Source organism: Dasypus novemcinctus, chromosome 1, assembly GCF_030445035.2.
Source record: "Dasypus novemcinctus isolate mDasNov1 chromosome 1, mDasNov1.1.hap2, whole genome shotgun sequence".
Classification (NCBI taxonomy): Eukaryota; Metazoa; Chordata; class Mammalia; order Cingulata; family Dasypodidae; genus Dasypus; species Dasypus novemcinctus.
Genome location: NC_080673.1, coordinates 98,005,601 through 98,021,386, shown reverse-complemented (window position 1 = coordinate 98,021,386; position 15,786 = coordinate 98,005,601). Strand labels below are relative to the sequence as shown.

The window sequence follows — 15,786 nt, the reverse complement described above, 5'->3', positions numbered from 1 at the left end:
ACCAAGTGGGATTTATTCTTGGTATGTAAGGCTAGCTCAACATAAGAAAATCAATTAACGTAATACACCACATTAACAAATTGAAGAAGAAAAACCACATGATCATTTCAATTGATACAGAAAACATTCAACAAAATCCAGCACCCTTTCTTGATAAAAACACTTCAAAAGATAGGAATAGAAGGAAAATTCCTCAAAACAATAAAGGATATACATGAAAAACCCACAGCCAACATCATACTCAATGGAGAGAGGCTGAAAGCTTTCACTGTAAGATTGGGAACAAGTCTAGGATGCCCACTCTTGCTACCATTATTCAATATTCTGCTAGAAATTCTAGCTAGAGCAATTAGACATGAAAAAAAAAAAAGGCATCCAAATAGGAAAAGAGGAAGTAAAACTCCCACTGTTTGTGAATGACATGAAATATCTACAACAAAGCTACTTGAGCTTATAAATGAGTTAAGCCAAGTGCCAGGATACAAAATCAACACATAAAAAATCAGAAATGTTTCTGTACACTAGTACCGAACAATCTGACTTGGAATTCAGGAAAAAAAATTCCATTTACAATAGCAACAAATAAGACTCAAATACTGATGAATCAATTTAACCAAAGAAGTACAGGACCTATATGCAAAAAACTACAAAAGAATGATAAAACAAATCAAAGACCTAAACAAATGGAAAGACATTCCATGTTCATGGATTGGAAGACTAAATAGCATGAAGATGTCAATCCAACCAAAACTGATTCATAGATTTAATGCAATACTAATCAAAATTCCAACAGCTTACTTTAAAGTAATGGAAAAGGCAATTACCAAATATATTTGGAAGGGAAAGTGCACCTGAATAGCCAAAAGCATTTTAAGAAAGAAGAGGGGGTAGTAGGACTTTCATTTCCTGACTTTGAAATAAGCTACAGAGCTACAGTGGTCAAACAAGATGGTACTGGCATAAAGATAGACACATTCATCAGTGGAATAGAATTGAGAGTCTAGATATAAACCCTCACCTCTATTGTCAACTGATTTTTGACAAACCTACCAAGTCCACATTAAGGGAACAAAGCATTCTCTTCAACAAATGGTGCTGGGAGAATTGGATATCCACAATCAAAAGAATGAAAGAGGACTCTATCTCACTCCCTATATAAGAATCAACTCAAAATATAGCAAACACCTAAATATAAAAGCCAAGACAATAAACTACAAAAAGAAAACATAGGGAACCATCTTCAAGATCTTATGGTAGGTGGTGATTTCTTGGATCTTACACCCAAAGCATGCGCAACAAAAGAAAAATAAATGGGACTTCCTCAAAATTAAACACTTCTACACTTCAAAGGACTTTGTTAAAAGAGTGAAAAGGCAGCCTACTCTATGGGAGAAAATATTTGAAAATATTTGATAAGGGTTTAATATCTGTGATATACAAAGAGATGCTACAACTCAATAAAAAGACAAAAGGCCCGACTGAAAAATGGGCAAAAGACTTGAATAGACATTTGTCCAAAGAAGAAATGCAAATGGTGAAAACACATGAAAAAAATGTTTAACATTGCCAGCAAATAGGGAAATGCAAATCAAACCTACAATGACATATCATTTCACACCTATTAGAATGGCCACTATTTTTTTTTAAATTTATTTTATTTCTCTCCCTTTCCCCCCATTGTCTGCTCTGTGTGCCCATTTGCCTTATCCAGCGGAACTAGGAAACTGCATCTCCTTTTGATTGCATCATTTTGCTGCATCAGCTCTCCATGTATGTGGTGCCACTCCTGGATGGGATGTGCTTTTTTTCATGTGGTGCAGCTCTCCTTGTGGGCCACACTCCTTGTTTGTGGGGCACCCCTATGCAGGGGCGCCCCTGCATGGCACAGCACTCCTTATGTGCAGCAGCACTGCGAATGGGCCAGCTTACCACACAGGTCAGGAGGCCCTGGGGATTGAACCCTGGGCCCTCCATATGATAGGCGGATGCTCTATCAGTTGAGCCACATCTGCTTCCCTAGGATGGCCACTATTAAAACGACAGAACTACAAGTGTTGGAGAGAATGTGGATAGATAGGAATATTTATTCATTGTTGGTGGGAATGTAGAATGGTACAGCCAGTGTTGATGACTGTTTGGAAGTTCCTAAAGAAGCTTAATATAGATTGCCATGTGACCCAGCAATACCACTACTGAGAGCAGTGACACAAACATATATCTGCTCATTGATGTTCATAGTGGTATAATTCATAATTGCCAAAAGATGTAAACAACCCAGTTGTCCATCAAACAATGAAAGGATAAACCATCTGTGCTGTACACACACAATGGAATATTATGCAGCTATAAGAAATGAAGTCGTGAAATATATGACAACATTGATGAACCTGAGGACATTATGTTGAGTGAACCAAGTCAGACACAAAAGGATAAATACTGTATGAACTAAGTGTATTGTGTAAGCTCATGGAATTAATAATTAGAACATAGGTCACCAGATAATAAGAAGTTAGAGAATGTAAAGCTGAGGGTCAACCTGTGTAGAACTGGTAGAAAAATTGTTTATTAATCTTTGGAAATGGATAGGAAAGGTGAAATCACAACATAGTGTTTGTAAATAGCAGTGCTATTACATTTGTATGAAAGTGGTTAAAAGGGAAAGTCTAAGGTCATGTATTAATATTACTAAAAGGAAAGCTAAACAAATGTAACATAGGACTGTATAACATAGTAAAACCTCATATGAAATATGAATATGGGTAATATTGCATACATAAGAATTTTTTTTATTTTTAAAGAAGGCTTAGAAGTGGATGTGGCTCAGGTGACTGGGCTCCCCTCTACCACATGGAAGTTCCCCAGTTTAGATTCCAGTGCTTCTTAAAGAAGACAGCAAGCTGGGCAATGGTAGGCACAGCAAGCTGTCACAAGAGACACAAGAAAAAAAACATAATGAAAGACACAACAAAAGTAAGGAGCAGAGGTTCCCAGTGTCTCCTAAAGACAGTAAGCTGATGCGATGGGTAGGTGCAGCAAGCTGATGCAACAATATAATGCAACAAGAAATGTAGGGAGGAAAAACATAATGAGAGACATAAAAGCAGGGAGCAGAAGTGGCTCAAGCATTAGGCACCTCCCTCCCACAAAAGAGGTTCCGGGTTCAGCTCCTAGTGCCTCCTAAAAAGAAACAAGAACAGACACAGTAAGTGCGAAGAACAAGGAGGTGGGGAGAAATAAATAAATCTTTAAAAAAATAATAAAGATTTAGATTACATAAATGTTACATTGAAAATATAGGGGAGACCTGGGGAACGGATGTGGCTCAAAAAGCTGAGTGCCTCCTTCCCATATGGGAGGTCCCAGGTTCGGTTCCCAGTCTCCCCTAGATAAATTTAAAAAAAAAATAAATCAGAAAACAAAAGAAAAAAACAACTCCAGGGAGCCTATGTGGCTCAGTGGTCGAGTGTCGGCTTTCCAGGTTCAATCCCCAGCCCCTGGTACCTCAAAAAAATTAAAAGAAAAAGAAAATATAGGGATTTCCCATACACCCTCCCCCTTCCCCTTCCCCTCCCCCTCCCTCATTTTCCTCCATTAACATCTTTCATTAGTATGGTACATTTGTTACAATTGATGAACACAAATTGAAGCACTGCTACTAACCATGGTCTGTAGTTTACATTATGGTTTACAGTTTGCACCTCACAATTTTGAAGGTTTTGACAAAATGTATAAGGGCCTGTATCCATCATTGCAATATCATCCAGAACAATTCCAACATCCTAAAAATGCCCCATGTTATATCTTTTCTTCCCTCCCTCTCCCCTCAGAACCTCTGCTAACCACTGTCTTTATATCAATATCAAGTTCTTCCATTACTAGAATACTAATGTCTACTTTAGTCCATAGTTGCATTCCTTACTTATGTATGTTCATTCCTCAGTCATGAGGATTTTGGAACAGTGATGTCCACCCTGCTTCCAACTGGGAGTGGGCTTAGTTCCCATGGGGCAGATGCATAGAACTGCCTTGCTTGTAATTGTAGGATACTCTGTTTCATGGCATGGATTTTGTCCAGCATCATCCTTTTGTTAGTTGTCCTAGATGAGTCCAGTGAACTGGAGAGAAGACGTTGGCTGCAACTCTGCTGAGATTCAGGGCTCAAGCGGCATATGAACAGCCAGAAAATTTAAGTCTCTAGGACATATATTTAACAGGTATAGCGCTAATTATAAGTTTAAATAAAAGAGGCAGAAGAATCATCTGTAGGAAAATTATAAATGAGTCTAACTGGTACATTGGGGAGATAGGTCATTATATATTCTAAGGTAAGGCCCACCATTTCCTGGGGTTGTCAGCTCTCAGGAGCACCCCTGCTTGAGGCACTGCTTACTGTGGCAGTGAGATCATAAGTGTAACCTATGGAATGACCTCCTGATTCACTTTGAAATCTCTTAGCCATAAAAACTCATTTGTATTTAATATTTCCCCTTTTGGTCAAGGTCTTTTTCCAAATGTATCACTAGTTTGTGCTTGGTAGTAATCCCTTGGTTCCAGAGAGGCTCATCCCTGTGAGTCCTGTCCCATACTTGTGGGAAGATAATGAGTTTATATGCTGAATTTGGCCTAAAGAGAGGACACATTTGAGCAACAAGGAGGTTTTTCAGGATGTAACTCTTAGGCAATACATATTATGAGGCTAAGTTTCAATTTCACAAGACCAAGGTTCCTAAGTACATCAATATCGAGTGCCTGGCATATTGGTCTGTCCTCTTTTGCTAGGCACTGCCCATGTACTCTAGAGATTCTTGTGACTCTCTTAGAGAATGTAGCAGGACTCCCCAAATGGGAGTTCAATATTCTGTTTGGTTATTGTATGGTTCTCCACCCACCAAAACATGACCCCATGAATATATTCACATTCCACAGATGTATGCCCAGGTTCACCTCTCCCCACACATCCCCTACCCACTGACACTCCAAACCAGAGATCCTCCCCTGCCCCAGTTTCAATCCTTTTGCAATCTAAGATCCCCCAAAACAAAGTCAAAAAAATTTTTTTAATTAAAATTCTTTTGTGCCTTTCATCATCATTAAACCTATTGTATTAGTTAGCCAAGGGGTGCTGATACAAAATACCAGAAATCTGCTGGCTTTTAGAAAGGGTATTTATTTGGGGTAGGAGCTTACAGTTACCAGGCCATAAAGTATAAGTTACTTCCCTCACCAAAGTCTATTTCCCCATGTTGGAGCAAGATGGCTGCTGACATCTGTGAGGGTTTAGGCTTCCTGGGTTCCTCTGGGCTCAGCCCCTCTGTTTCGTCCACAAGGTCAGCTATAGACTATGAGGCTCTCTAGGCTTTGCCTCTCTCCACAAGGTCAGCTGTAGACTATCAGGCAAACAGCTCTGTCTCTTTCCCCAGGGCTCCAATTTAAGACTTCAGCATCAAACTGTAACATCAAAATTCCAGGTGGTGGACTTGGCTCAGTGGTTAGGGTGTCCGTCTACCACATGGGAGGTCCGCAGTTCAAACCCTGGGCCTCCTTGACCTGTGTGGAGCTGGCCCATGTGCAGCGCTCATGCACGCAAGGAGTGCCCTGCCACGCAGGAGTGTCCCCCATGTAGGGGAGCCCCACAAGCAAGGAGTGCGCCCCATAAGGAGAGCCACCCAGCACCTACAAAGTGCAGCCTATGAATGGCACCGCCCACATGGAGAAATGACACAACAAGATGACGCAGCAAAAAGAAACACATTCCCTTGCTGCTGACAACAACAGAAGTGGACAAAGGCGATGCAGCAAATAGACACAGAGAACAGACAACCGGGGTGGGGGGGAAGGGGAGAGAAATAAATAAATCTAAAAAAAAAAAAGTCACCCAAACTGGAAAGGAAAAAGTAAAATTAAAAAAAAAACAACAACTCCCGCATCAGAAACCCTAATCATAACTTAATCATACACAGGTACAGATTAGATTACAAGCATAATCCAATATTTCTTTTTGGAATTCATTAATTATATCAAACTGCTACACCTATCTTTTATGTAGAGTGACAATTTCTTCTGTGTGTTTCCCCAAAACTGTTTTTCTTTGAAACTGAACAAATGTTAATGCTACAAGATGTTAATATAGGGGGGAAAAAAAACACAACCCAGCACATATTAAGTGAAAGAAACTAGACACAAAGTACTACATATTGTATAAATCCACTTACATGACATGTAAATATAAACCAATTTATAGAAACAGAATTAGGGAAGCGGACTTGGCCCAGTGGATAGGGCATCCGTCTACCACATGGGAGGTCCATGGTTCAAACCCCGGGCCTCTTGACCCATGTGGAGCTGGCCCACATGCAGCGCTAATGCACACAAGGAGTGCCCTGCCACGCAGGAGTGTCCCCCACGTAGGGGAGCCCCACGCATAAGGAGTGTGCCCTGTAAGGAGAGCTGCCCAGTGCCAAAGAAAGTGCAGCCTGCCCAGGAATGGCACCGCACACACGGAGAGCTGCCCCAGCAAGATGATGCAACAACAACAAGAAGAAGAAGAAACACAGATTCCCTTGCTGCTGACAACAAAATTGGACAAAAAGAACATGCAGCAAATGGACACAGAGAATAGACAACTGGGGTGGGGGGGGGGAAGGGGAGAGAAAAAAAACAGAATTAGATTATGGGATATGTAGGGCTGGGGAAGGGTAGGGGCTTTAGAAGTGACTGCTGTGGAGGTTTTCTTTTTATCTATCTATCTATCTCTCTATATCTATTTTTTCTTCCTTCTCCCCGTTGTCTGCTGGTTCATTTATTGTGTGTTCTTCTGTGTCTGCTTGCATTCTTGTCATGTGGCACTGGGAAACTGTGTCACTTTTGTTGTTGTTGCATCACCTTGTTGTGTCAGCTCTCCGTGTGAATGGCACCATTCCTGGGTGGTACTACTTGCACGTGGGGCACCCCTATGTGGGGGATACCCCTGCGTGGCACAGCACTCTTTGCGCATGGCAGCACTGTGCGTGGGCCAGCTCACCACACAGGTCAGGAGGCCCTGGGTATTGAACCCTGGACCCTCCATATGGTAGGCAGATGCTCTATCAGTTGAGCCACAACCACTTCCTGAGGTTTTCTTTTTGGAGTAATGAAATTGCTCTAAAATATTTTTTGATGATGAATGCAGAATACTGAGTATACTAAAAGCCAGTGATTGTAAAAAAAATTAAAAATTATAGGGTGGAAATATTTCTTCAAAACTCACAGTATCATACCATGTGTTTCCAGGAATTTTATAGAGACAATTATATATGCTGATTGTTTTTAGCACCACAAAGTATTATGGAAGATGATTTGAAAATATTTTTACTATATGTTATTGATTTACAGATCACAGTTTTGTTTTTCTAATTTTGCTTTTATTTCTAGTTTGCTGAACTTCCTCTTGAAACTGTGGGTAAGGCAAGGCAGTTAAAATGTGGTTCCTCATCAACAAAGAGGAAGTACAAGTTAAGAACACCAAAACCATAAAATACTGTTAAGTTTTGTTTATACCTTTACAAATGTTAGAATGAATAGATACAATTATAATAAACAGCAAAATTCATGCCTGGACTTCTATTTTAATGAATCACTTTTTATTTTCCTTGCCATATGATTTGTTTTTATAATTGTTTATATATTGCTAAAATAAGTAATTTACCAACCCACCAGTTATTTCATTTCTTTTTTTTTTTTCTTTTCGGTTGTTTATGTCTTTATACAAAAGACAGTTTGTTTTGGCATTTTCTGCTTGGAGATAACAGTTTTTTTGGAAAAATAAAATAAAATAGCTTTTACCAACACCTCTTTGATAGTATAACACATAATTTCAAATGAAATTCATGCATTGGCAATGAAACTTACTCTTAACAGATTTTTGTTTGTTTTTTAAAAGACAACACAAAACATTACAGTTGAATATTAGCACTTGCTCATTGCCACATGCATGATCATAGATATAAATAGGATAATACATATACATTCTGCAGCTTGCTTTTTTTTCACACATATGGATATACTTGAGACATTGAGGTTTTAAATGCCAGTCATAACTTAACTTAGAAACAGTATTCTTAAAGTTTTGCTTAAGAAAATTTAGATTTGGAGGCTAGAAGTCAAATATCTGGTAGGTGTTGCTATGGTCCAGACTCTTAAGACTTTGCTTTTAGACTGAACCTTCCTTTTGGCAAAACACCAAAGCTTGCTCACTCTTTCTGTGGGTGTATGCATGCAGTATATGTACATGCATGTGTGAATCCTCACTTCATATCTTCAGAGGTCTCTGGAGTTTTGAGAGAAAATTTCCCAAGCACAACTCAACAGGTCTAGAGACACAATTAGTAGAAAGTAGAATTAATTGGTTTGATAAACTCAACCTCAACTTTTTCTCTAGTAATAATACTGAAAATATCACTGTTTAGTACTAGTTACTGTGTATTAATAACTGCCCCATTGATGTACCTAATAAACAACCAAACCTGATTGAGAATAAGGCAGAGAGAAAAGAATATGTGAAAAGAATATGACTTTAATGACTACCTCCAAAACAAAGCAAGGAACAAGTATGATACGGTTCCAAACACAAGCTTTTAGTTGTCCACTGCACAATGACATATAAATGAGAATAATAGAGTTACTATTTTTTTTAAAGATTTATTTATTTAATTTCCCCCCCTCCCCTGGTTGTCTGTTCTTGGTGTCTAATTTGCTGCGTCTTGTTTCTTTGTCCGCTTCTGTTGTCGTCAGCGGCACGGGAAGTGTGGGCGGTGCCATTCCTGGGCAGGCTGCTCTTTCTTTTCACGCTGGGCGGCTCTCCTTATGGGGCGCACTCCTTGCGCGTGGGGCTCCCCCACGCGGGGGACACCCTTGCATGGCACGGCACTCCTTGCGCGCATCAGCACTGCGCATGACCAGCTCCACACGGGTCAAGGAGGCCCGGGGTTTGAACCGCGGACCTCCCATATGGTAGACGGACGCCCTAACCACTGGGCCAAAGTCCGTTTCCCTTAAGATATATTTTTGACAAATTATTTTTCTCCTCCTACTTCCTAATTTTACTCCATGTTTTTATTTTTATAGAATATATGTTCAATATTTTTAAAACCTTACAGAATGTATTAATATAAACTAGAAATGCAAAATCCTTCATCCCCCAGGAACAATGGTTAAGTTTGCTTAACATTCTTACAGAATTTTTGTGAATATATTTTTAAATTTTTCATTTTATTAAGGTTATATGTGCACATAGTTGAAAATTAAATAATTCTCAAAGACTTACAAAGAAATATACATCCCACAGCACCTATCTGCATTTCCTTTTTCCTATGGGTAACCACTTTCACTTCCTTTAGCTTATTTTTATATTTACCTCTGCATCTTCAAATACCATGATTATAGTGTTATTTTTTTAACTTTTAGTTTTAAGTATCAGTTATTGACTTCCCATTATGGAACACGAGAATTTACTTTTCTTTCACTCCTCTCCCTGACAATCCTTCAAGAAAATGGATATTTTCTGAACCAACTTCACCCTCATGGTTCCAATATAATTATAGCTAATTTGGATAGATAAGATCTAGGGTTTATATTATTAAGGCAAGGTAAGTAAATGCTATTCACAGCTGAGCCAAGTAGTATACTATAATTGATTTTCATTTCTTGTACTAGTTTATCCTAAAGTTTACAATTTTTTGTGTGTATGGTATTTTATGTAGTAATCATTAATTTAAGCCCAACTATACCCAGCAGTGCATGTGTCCTTTCACTTTGTTCAAACATATTAGGTGTTTTAGCATTTCATCTATTTTAAGACATCTCTTTATCTTCTGAACTGCTCCAGTTATCAATGTGCAATTCCTTTTACCTCTCTCTTAAGTGAGGTTTATTTCCTTGACCATATGTTCTACTTTTTCTTGGGTTATTTCTCATTGAAGTGGAGCATATCATCTATTAGTTTCTTCAGAAAGGATGGGTGGTTGAGACTTTGCAGGTCTGAAAATGACTTTATCTTGACCTCACAATTGGATGGCAATTCATCTTGGTATAGAATTCTAAATCAGAATTATCCTTCAGAATTTTGAAGAATTGCGCCATTACCCTTTAGCTTCCAAAGTTGCTATTGAGAAGTCAAACACAGTCATACCTTGGTACTTGACTCCTTTCAAACTCGTTAAATTTGGTACCTGATGCATTTTGATGTGAAAATTTTGTCCCAGTACTCGTTTGGTACTTGATGCACAAACAAGAACTTGTCAGTGGCAGTTGCCTCATGACTTGCTGCCCTTTCCAGCCAAAACAAAGGGTCATGTGTTAGTCATGCAGTAGCTCTTGCCCTGTGCACATCCCATTGCAGTCTTATCTTAGCTTCTGTGCTCATTTGGTGTTTTTTGCATTTTTTCCCCATCATGGGTCCTAAGGAAATGAGCAGTGATAGTCCTGAGCAGGAAAGAAAATTACTTCACATCACTATTAAGCAAAAAAAAAAGAAATAATAGGTAAACATGAGTGGTATTTGCATTACTGATCTTGCTAGGGATATAGTATTGCCTAGAACAGTGATCTCCATCATCATTAAGAATGATGTGGAGAGGGTGGCCACGGTGGCTGCTGATGGTAGGGAGACAGAACAGAAGATATGGTGTGGGGGCCTTTTCAGGATTTGGAGTTGTCCTGGTGGTACTGCAGGTATACAGATGCTGGATGTTGTGTGTCCTGCCATGGCCCACTGGGTGGACTGGGGGAGAGTGTGGACTACAATGTAAACCATTATCCATGTGGTGTAGCAGTGCTACAAAATGTATTCACCGAATGCAATGAATGTGCCATGATGATGAAAGAGGTTGTTGATGTGGGAGGAGTGGGGTGGGGGATATACAGGGACCTCATATTTTTTTAATGTAACATTTAAAAGAAAATAAAGAAGAAGAAAAAAGAAGCAATAAAAAAGGCTGATTTTGCAAAAGGAGTTAAAGCAGTAACAGAGCCATGTTCCCACACACTCGAGGAAGTTGAAAAGTTGTTATTATGGGTAAACGAGAAGCAGTTAGTGGGTGACAGTGTATCGGAAGCTGTGATATGTGAAAAAGCAAAAGTGCTGCATGCCAATCTTTGGAAAAACAAACCGGAATCAAGTGATGAGTACTGAAGTTATTAAGGCCAGCCATGGCTTGTTTGATAATTTTCAAGAGGACCGGCATCCATAGGGTCATGAGGCATGGCGAGGCAGCGACTGCTAATAAAAAGGCTGCTAATGAAATGGCCAGTGAATTTCAAGACTATATTGAGGCTGAGGGTTTATTCTCCACCATGTTTTTAACTGTGATGATAATGGAGTTTTTTGGGGAAAAAAATGCCAAGTAAAATCTATATCACAAAAGAAGACATTGTCATGGCATAAGCCAATGAAGGACAGGCTTGCTCCACTGTAATGCGGAAATGTTAGTGGGGACTTATAATTTAAGCCTCTACTAGTCTATCACAGTGAAAAACCATGAGTTTTCAAGAAGTATGTCATAAAAAGCAAATTCCATGTTATGTGGAGGGCAAACAGCAAAGCTTGGGTCACGAGGCAATTTTCCCCTAAATGGATAAATGAAGTGTTTTGGTCTCTCAGTGAAATAATGTTTGCTACAGAAAGATTTGGCTCTGAAAGATCTCCTACTTTTGGATAATGCACCTGCCCACCCTCCAGGCTTGGAGGATGACTTACTGCAGGAGTTCAGCTTCATCACTGTAAGGTTCCTGTCCCCCAACACTATTCCTTTCATCCAGCCCATGGACTAGCAGGCAATTTCAAACTTCAAAAAGTTGTACCCAGGGCACTTTTCCAGAGGTGCTTTAAGATCACCTCTGACACCCAGTTGACCCTCACAGAATTCTGGAAGGAGCATTTCAATATCCTGCACTGCCTTAACTTTGTTGATAAGGCCTGGAACAAAGTCTCTTTTAGGAGAATGAATTGAGCATGAAAGAATTTGTGGCCTGAAGCTGTGGCTCAGAGACTTGGAAGGGTTTGAGGCTGCCTCTAGCCTGAAGGTATCCAGGGTACAGTTGTGTAGGACATTTTATCTTTGGGCCAATCTGTGGGTCTGGAGGTCAGTGCTGCTGTTGAGAAGTTAGTGGAGGAACTCGGTAAACAGCTCAGCACTGAGGAGCTGCAGGAACTACAGAAGGAGCAGCAAGACGAGATGGCTGAAGAGATGTAAATTTCTTCAGGTGAGATGAGGAGGATGGCCTTAGTTCCTTGATAAAAGAAATGTGTGCAAAATGGACAGAAGTTCAAAAGTTTGTGGAGAAGAACCATCCGGACAAAGGTCTGACAAGCAGAAATGTGAATTTACTGAATGACCAAACAATTTCACACTTCTGAGGAATTCTGAAAAGACAGAAGCAGTCCTTACTGGATAAGTTTTTAGTGAATGTGACAAATAGTGTGTCAGAGACTATGGTGCAAGTTAAAAACAGGCAGAAAAGTGAAAGAACACCTGAAGTTCAAGTGCCCGATGTTCTATTAGAGGTGGACTCTCCTTCCAAGCAAAACCCCAATGTAACCTCTCCTCATCACACTCCTCCCACCATCCCATTAGGTCATGGACTCTTCTCAGTACAGGTCAAGTGAATATTTTATTTGAAGTAATGATACACAACCCTATCTTTTTACATAGAGCCTTAAAAATGTGTGTTATCTTTGGTTTGGGAATGCATTAAATTTATTCACATTATCCCTTATGGGAAAAATTTGTGTGGTATTGTTTTTGGCCATCATGCCTCCCAGAACCAATTAACAATGAGTACCAAGGTATCACTGTACATTGTTTCTTTTGTATCACATGAGATGTTTCTCTCTATAATCTTGCCTCTAGTGTTCTAAATGTTCTAAAATTTCACAATGATACATGCTGCAGTGGACCAACGAAACAGTCATTTGATGTGCCTCTCCGACCTGGTAACTGCTCTTCAATTCTGGGAAATTTTCTTAAATGATTGCTTTCCAAAATATTCTATCATTTTTTTCTGTTCTTTCTCAACTTCTGATTTTCAGAGGTTATATTTCCTAGTAGCACTCCCATTTTCCTGTATTTCCTTCCTCCCTCCTTTCCTTCTTCCCTCCCTTCTTTCCTTGGTTTAGTTGATGTTCCTTTTAAAAATGGTCTGGCAATTTGATATTATTTATGAATTCCAAAAAGAGATATTATGTTTGTAAACTGGTCTGTTCCTCTGGGCACAATAACCGTTGATGGACTTAAATTCAAAGGCTTTATGTTTACTTGAGTAAATCAAGATTAGGGCTTTGATTCAACCGTGTCATTAGGGTGTGCAGGCTTGAGTCCCCACCCCCTTGGTGGGCTATATAAATGGATGCGCAAGAACACAGAAGTAGATACATACAGAACAACACAGAGGAAGAGAGACAGCTCCATAGACACAGCAGAGGCAGGGAAGAGAGATGAACCATTCGCCTGATAGTTTACAGCTGACCTTGTGAAGAGACCAGAGTGGCTGAGCCCAGAAAGAAACAAGCGCTGGGAAGAGAGATGAGCTTTATGCCTGAGATTGTAAGAAGCTGGACCCGTAGAGCCTTTAGAGGAAGAGGAAGGCTGAATCCTCCCAGATATACCTCTTTTGGTACCTTGAGATGGACTCTTAAGGCCCTTGTGACTCTAAGCTTCCATCCCAAATAAATACCCTTTATAAAAACCAACAGATTTCTGGTGCTCTGCATCAGTACCCCTCTGGCCGACTAATATAAATAGTGTCCTCTTCTAGTTTTAAGGATACTTTACCTTGTCTAATAGAATAATTTTCTAAAGTTTTCTTCTCCTCAGTTTCTGCTTAGTTTACTCTGGCCATTTTCATATTAGATGCTTTCCCAAAATGTTTTATCTTTGACTAGTTGCTCATCTTTTAAAAAACAACTTAACATATAAATGGTGTTTTATTGAGGAAAGGTGGATATGGGAGCTGATCCCGGGATCCCGGGCTCAGGCATACACTGGAAAGCTGGGGAAAGGATATCTGGGATGAGGGAAGACCCCTCCTCAGTGTCCTGCACTCCAGGCTCTCCTGGAGGCTGATATCTGAGGTTCAGGGAGCTAAGAACATTCTGCAGGGATCATGTTTTTCTCCACAGCAACAGAAAACATCCAAAATGAAGCCCAGAGAGAAAAAAAGACTAAAAAAAGTGAATAGAGCATCTGTGACAAGTGGGACAATATTAAGCAGTCCAACATATGTCATGTATTTGAAGCCCCTTTAAGAAAGGGAGGGTGGAGAAAAAAACTTTTTGAAGAAAAAATGTTCAATGTTTTTCTAATTTTGATAAAAATTACAAAACAAAAGATCCAAGAAGTTCAATGATCTCAAGCAAAATACGCACAAAGAAAACTGTGCTAAGGTATGTAATAATCAAACTGCTGAAAAGTGATGATAAAAACTTAAAAGCCAGAGGAAAAACACATTAAATATAGAACAAAGATGAGAATGACAGCACCTCTTGTTACAAACTATTCAAACCAGAAACAGTGGAGAGACATCTTCAAATACAGAACGAAAAATCAAGTCAATCCAGAATTCTTTATCTAGTGAAAATATCTTTCAGATATGAAGGCTAAAAAGATTTTTCAAATAAGGAAAAGTTGAGAGACTTTATAGCCAGCAATCCTGAACTTCAAGAAATTTTAATGAAAGTTCTTCAGGCAGAAGGAAAATAATGCCAGATGAATTATGGATCTGCACAAAATAATTAAGAGCTCCTGAAACTGTAAATGTGTGGGTAAATATAAAAAATACATATATTCTGATTTTTTAATCTCTAAAAGATAACCGTCTACAAGTGCTAGAGAGGATGTAGAAAAATAATAACACTCCTTCACTGTTGGTGGGAATGTACAATGATGCAGCCTCAGTTTGGTGACTTCTTGGGAATTTAAATACAAAACTGCCGTATGACCTGGCAATCCCTCTACTAGGAATATATTCAGAAAAACTGAAAACAGACGTAAATTGACGTTTGCACACCGATGTTCAGAGCAGTATTATTCTCAGTTGCCAAAAATGGAAACAACCCAGGTGTTCATTCATCATTAACTGATGAATGGATACACAAAATGTGGTATATACATACAATGGAATACTATGCTTCTGTAAGAAGAAATGAACTTGGGACGCATACAACAATATGGATCAAACTTGAGGACATTATGTTGATTGAAATAAACCAGACACAAAAGGACAAATATTGCATAGTCTCACTAATATGAACTGAATACGATGAGTACACACATGGAGTTAAAATCTAGAATACAGTTTACTAGGAGATAAGATGAGGGTTGAGAAGGGGTACTGATGCTTAATGCATGTAGAATTTTAATTAGGTTGATTGTAAAAGTGTGGAAATTGATAGAGTCAATGGCAACACATTATAGTAAGATCTTGGAGAAATTGAGCTCTAGAACTCAGGAAGCAGTTAAGACTTGAAGAACATGGAAGAAGCTAAGTATAGAAGGAATTATACGTACCTTTAGAGATGGTGGTGAGGAAATTTTTTTGGGTCACTAAAAATCAAGGTCATCTGAGCTAAAAATAAGCCCAGTAGTGTTGTAGGAGGCTTATGTAGGATAATGAAGATTTGAACCAATGTTTCTGAAGAATGAGAAAAAAAAAAATCGAAGAATGGACAAACTAGAGAAAGGAATGATTTCAAGACTAAATATCTCGATGAAGTTAGTAAATTTGATGGAAGTCAATAAATTCCTATTGTTAAGC

General features: G+C 39.1%; 2 protein-coding genes across 8 annotated transcripts in view; one reads left to right on the top strand and one right to left on the bottom strand.

The window, feature by feature from the left end:
• The window catches only part of CISD2 (CDGSH iron sulfur domain 2), an 86,169-nt gene that overhangs the window by 47,669 nt on the left and 22,714 nt on the right, over positions 1 to 15,786 (top strand). The gene's annotated exons all lie outside the window — the stretch shown is intronic.
• The window catches only part of LOC131278081 (uncharacterized), a 58,744-nt gene that overhangs the window by 39,883 nt on the left and 3,075 nt on the right, over positions 1 to 15,786 (bottom strand). The window contains exons 2-3 of one of the 6 annotated variants that reach the window (XR_009185288.2): positions 3,305 to 3,382; positions 2,764 to 3,177 (exon numbers count right to left, since the gene is read on the bottom strand). The exons of 3 other annotated variants lie outside the window; for them this stretch is intronic. The gene's annotated coding sequence lies outside the window, so the exon portion shown is untranslated. Of the gene's footprint in view, positions 1 to 2,763; positions 3,178 to 3,304; positions 3,383 to 8,531; positions 10,459 to 15,786 lie in introns of those variants that run through there. 2 more of the 6 variants (XR_011648880.1, XR_011648881.1) reach the window with 2 other exon arrangements.